The following is a 6,000-nucleotide window of genomic DNA, read 5'->3' as shown; positions in this document are numbered from 1 at the left end:
TAAAAGCTGCTGCATAAGGGGCGCCCGCTTATGACGCCGGAGCACTGTATTATGAAGGCAATCAAAACCTTTACTACTGAAAGAATCACACTGAGGAAAATAATACCACCTCTTTTCTGCTTTGGCCAGGCCTCACCTGGAATATTGCATACAGTTCTGGGCACCACAATTCAAAAAGGACATTGGCAAGCTGGAGTATGTCGAGGAGGGTGACCAAAATGGTAAAAGGTCTGGAAGCCATGCCCTATGAGGAGTGACTTAGGGAGCTGGGTATGTTTAGCCTGGGGAAGAGAGGTTTAAGAGGTGATATGATAGCTGTGTCTAAATATTTGAAAGAATTTCATACTGAAGATAGAGAAAATTTGCTTTCTGCTGCTCCAGGAAATAAGACCTGGAACAATGGGTTCAAACTACAGGAAGATTCCATCTCAACATTAGGAAGAACTTCCTGACCATATGACGTGTTTGACTGTGGAACACCGTCCTTTGGAGAGAAGCCACTGATGGAGGTTTGAATATTGTACTCTATCAGTACATTTGGCAAAATGCATTATAATCCATGTAAGTTCATGCTAAAATAAACAAGGTATGTCTTGAAGGTGCTACATGACTCCTCTCTGCCAGCTAATTTTTATTCATCATTCTGTTGTTCCATCAAGAACAGTGGCTAGATGTGTGTACCACTGGGGTAGACATTTTAGTCTTTTTCTGGTCTGTGTCAGACTTGGATGTCTGTGTGTGTCTTCATGTCACCTTTCAACGTATGGTGACCCCATTAATTTCATAGGGTTTTCTTAAGCAAGGAATGCTCAGAGGTGGTTTGCCAGTTCCTTCCTATGAAATGTACCCTATAGTACCGGGTATTTATTACAAATCTCCCATCCAAGTACTAACCAAGGCTAACCCTTATTAGCTTCCAACATCAGACAGGATCTGGTGCCTTTAGGGTATTTAGGAATCTACTCTGTCCCATTTTTTAAATTGTTTTATTTTAATGCAAAAAGATAATATATAACTGCATATATTTCCTATTTGCTTACATGATGTGCATTTATCAGTCTCTATTTTATCTAGTACCATGTGTGTTTCTAGCTTATCCTAAAATCACATTTTAATACATTGTGGTGCTTTTCAGAGCAGGGGACTTTTCAAGATTTTGAGGAATGTAAAACCTGAAATATAATTATATTCTAATCCACACATTTGTCCAAGAGGTGAAGAGCAGGTCAGTTTCATAAGAATTCACAAAGATCATATTCACCAAGAATCCCAGATGTGCACTAAACCTTACAAATTGAAGGGAGGGGGACAAGCAAAAGAGAGAAGGTTGCAACCTTTCATTTTTGAATAAATATATAGACAGCCCCATTTGTGTTGTCCTAATGCACATTAGCCTGACCTCGACTATACTTGATACCACTCTCTACCCCTTGAGAATTTCTTTGGTGTTTTATATTCCAAAATATTCTCATTTCTTAATAGATATGCTAGGCGAAGCACAGTCCAAAATTCAAATTAACTGCTTGGTAATTCTCCTGCTAATTGAATAAATAACTTTGTTTCTTAACAAGATTTAGGAAATGAGCACATATTTAGAACATGCCATCTTACATAAATGTAGTCTAACTTAATTTTGTTTCTCCTGAAAGTTTTATTTTTAATATGACTGATATAGTGTGGGTGTGTGTGCACACATGAACGCATGCTTTCAGGTTACCTCCTGACATATGGCAACCCCATCAATTTCATAAGGTTTATACTAGGTCCTTTAGTGAACTTACAAAGCAAACTATAATACTTACACTACTATAAACTAGTAATGTACGTATACTCACAGACAGATACTTCTATCTTCTGTCCTCATACCTTGATGACATGATTTTGCAATAAGAGCCCTGGTGGTGCAGTGGTTAAATGTCTGTACTGCAGCCACTTGTTCACAAACCACAAGGTTTTGAGTTCAGTACCAGCCAGGAGCTCAGGCTAAGCTCAGTCTTGCATCTTTCCAAGGTTGCTAAAATCAATATTGTGGTTTATTTACATACAGGCAGATATAAGTGGAAGTACAGCATGCCAAATCCAATGCCCCACACTGAATTTTCAGAGGAAGGCCATTTCTCAAAAGGTATCTCAAAGACATTACAGAATGAAAAATTCTAATCTTCTTATAAAAGAAAGACAAGTAAAGTATTGATACCTGTGTTTACCTTACCACAAGCACTTGGGATGGCTGATTATTTTTAACTATATTAATTGGCACAGGAGAAAAGAATCACCATCATCTGTCCCAGCTACTTCCATGGATGGGATCCATGTAATATATGTATAAATATATTTTAATCTTTTTAAACATTTGTTAATATTTGTTGTTTTGTTGAGTTTATTGTCAGCTGCCCTGAGATATGCTGTGTGGATGGCACTGCGTAAAGATGGTGCCATCCACACAAACTAGGACTTGGGAGCGTGTGTTGCGCGCTCCCAACCCCTAGTATCGCTGCCTCACAACTTCCCACCAGTATGTACTGGCCCATAATCTATAAGCCTTGTGTGGGAGGTTGTGTTTTATCCACTCTGAGGTTTGGAGGTGAATTGTGCTGCCACATATGTTATAAAACCTCAACTGAGAGATCTCCAAAGCCACACCTAATTTAGCACTTGATATTTGTAGTGGTGGGATTGCATGCTTCTATGAAGCGAGAGGCTATCTATGCTGATGGTAGCAGTGCTGCTGGTAGGGTTTCTCGTATCACACATGCTTTTGCTGAGGAGCCAGTGTAAACAGGCAATCAGCTACTGAGCTGTAGCAGTATTGGAGGGTGAAAACGGCGGAGGATCTCTCGGAGACAATGGCAGTGGCACTATAGCTGTAGATTTCAGTTCAGAATTATTTGTTTGTTTCCTTCCTTTTCACTCTACCCTAGTGGAGAGAATAATAATTTCAGCTCAGGTTTTATGAAATCAGCTACGTAGATCAGTCATTATGCAGGTGCTGAGGTATTTTCATATCTTCAGCTTTTGTAAAATAAAAAATAAAAAAATTAAGCCACAAAGAATTTTATAATGTACACTAAGAACAGAGAAAGAATAAGAATTTGTTTTTTTAAAATGCACTCATCCCTCCATATGGCTTTGAAATTTGCAGATTTGATTATTCACAGATTAATATGTTCTCTCTAGGAATATCTAGGTCCTACAGTGCAATTCTATGGTCAACTTTAACTAAAAGTTGCACTGAAAGACCTAGAGATTCCTAGAGAGAATATTCTACAGTCCGCCCTTGCCTTACGCGAGGGATCTGTTCCGGACCTCACCGCGTTAGGCAAATTCCACCTATGCTCGAGCCCCATTGGAAACAATGGGGCTTGTGTGCAGCGGCATGGCGGTGCGGCGGTGCCACCCCTTGTGCCCCGCGCGCACCCCGCGGCTTGAGTGCATACGCTCAAGGCCGCGTATAACGCGGGCGCACTGTACTAGGCCTTTGTAGCTCCTCCAGTGCAGTTCTATGGTCAGTGTCTGTTGGACATTAACTAGAGAGTTGCACTGGAGGACTTCAGAGATTCCTAGAGAGGTAAAAACATGGTGTTTTTGTTATTTGCGGTTTTTCCATATTCACGGGGGTCTTGTGCCCCTAACCCTAGCCAATATGGAGAGACAAGTGTATATAAAAATACTCCCTACATCATTTATGCTAGCTATGGTGTATATAAATATACATAGAACAGATATTTACAAAGTGAAAACAGTAGTTATTACTTTCATTCATTCATTATCCCGCTTCCTGCCTTTATGGGACCCAACAAGTATCTGCAACAAGAATTATCTGTAGTACAGACCAGTGGTGTCACTAGGGGGTGCGGATCACACTAGGTGATACCCTAAGAGGGAGTGACACCACTTCTCTTCAAACATCTGTATTTTGGCTTTTGCCTGTATCGCTTTAAAATGCTTTAAGAGATGGTGGGAATGAGGTGAACCTCAGTGTGAGATTACATTTTAACCAAACCGTCACTGTATATATGTAAATACATTTAGGTTATGCATATAATATTGTAATTTGAAGGTATAGTTTTTAATTTTGCTAGTTGTTTATGTCACAACTATTAGCATGACATTCAGTGGTATATGGGACTTTACAAGACTTTACAAGTAACATTAGTGCAAAAAAACCCTACTTCTATATGGTGTGAAATGGGAGGAGTAGGTCAATGAAGGAGGTGACACCATGAGTGACCACACCAGGTGACACCATTCCTAGGGATGTCACTGGTACAGACAAAACATAGGCCTGTTACAGACAGCCAAAATAAAGCTGCTTTGAGTCACAGCGGAGGTATGGTATTTCAATGATGCATGCGTCCTAAGAGTCCAGAAGTCGCACCAAAACCATGCTCCAGCCCTAAGGACTGGAGCGTGGCTTTGGTGTGGCTTCTGGAGTCTTAGGACGCATGCATCATTGAAACACCATACCTCCACTGTGACTCGAAGCAGCTTTATTTTGGCTGTCTGTAACAGGCCATAGAGAGGTCACTTGGCTTTCATGGTACAAATTATACTTTACAAAACTATGTAAATAGAAATGAAATGCTGCCCTCTACAGGCAGTTCATAAGAACTATGATTTTTTTTTAATGATAATACTTGTAACATGAACTACGTTTTCCTTCCTATTAATTTTCTCCATACATCTGGTTCCTCAAGCATTGTAATTTTTTCCCTGCACTATACAAACTCTACAGTATACTTACTGAAGATGACTGAGTGGTGAAGAGGTGCAAAGAGGAGATCAGCAGCAAGAGACACTGCATGCCAGGAAAGGAGACAACCTAACCACCAACCACAAGAAGAAGAAAGGTATGCTCAGGGGTATAGAAAGAACTGTCCACCAGCTGGACAACATGAATTTGAAAGTGTGCTGTCTTCCTGGCGTGCATATCCAGGATGTCACTGACAAATTGACTAAGCTCATCAAGAAAACAAAGTCATACTCCTTACTTCTGATTCATTTGATTCAGCAATGGCACTGCAAAGAACTCCTTTGAATAGATCACTTTTGACTAAGAAGCCCTGGGAAGAAAAGTGAAGTTTAGAGGCACAGGTGGTATTCTTCCCAATTCTACCAGTGAAAGCTAGAGGACCACACAGGGACAGGAAGATACTGCAGAATGACTGGTTACACAGATGGTGTCAACAGGAGAAGTTTGGCTCTTGGGACCACTATCTTTACTTCTTAAATTAAGGAGTACTAACTACATGTCAAAAGACCAGGAAGACTGTCTTTGACAAAAGCATGGCAAATCTGATCAAGAGAGCATTAAAATAAATCTTGGAGGGTTGGGCCTGGTATAGACAGGCACAAAGTGCCGGCCTGTGGGCAGTCACGGCAGAGCGTCCGCACGCTTGGTGCTGTGACTCCTCCTCCCCCTTGCGCTATGATGCTGTGTCCCATTCTAAACGGCATGTGGCATCATGGTGCAACTCTGGTGATGCAGCACCAAAAGGGCATAACAAAGTTGTGCCACCGAGGCTGTGACACCTTTTAGAGGGCGCAAAAAGGAGCTGCATTTTGTGCCTCCTTTTTTCACCCTCCGGAACAGTCCCTTGGAGATGATAGTTTAAATATTTGTTCAAAGGCAAGCTCTAAGCACAAGAATTAAACAAGAATCATAACACAGTTCTAGAGGAGAATCTGAGGGAACGAAAGGGAGCCACCATGACTCATAGTACAATAAGGTGAGAATAAGTGGCACTTTAGATGTCTATACACAAATCCATAGAGTTTGGGAAACAAACTAGATAAGCTTAAAATCCTAGTGCAGGATGATTTTGTAGATATAACAAAGACCTGGTGGGATGACTTCCATGACTGGACTATAACAATGGAAGGACGTAATCTGTTCAAAAAGAATAATGGGGAAGAAAAGGAGGACAGGCAAAGACAAATGCCAAAGACAAATTCACTTGTACAAAAATCCACATTATTTATTTAACATGCCACCTTATT

This window comes from Sceloporus occidentalis, unplaced genomic scaffold (genome assembly GCF_023333645.1).
Source record: "Sceloporus occidentalis isolate IW3139 unplaced genomic scaffold, rSceOcc1.0.p SCAF_4, whole genome shotgun sequence".
Lineage (NCBI taxonomy): Eukaryota > Metazoa > Chordata > Lepidosauria > Squamata > Phrynosomatidae > Sceloporus > Sceloporus occidentalis.
Note: the sequence above shows the minus strand (reverse complement) of the source record.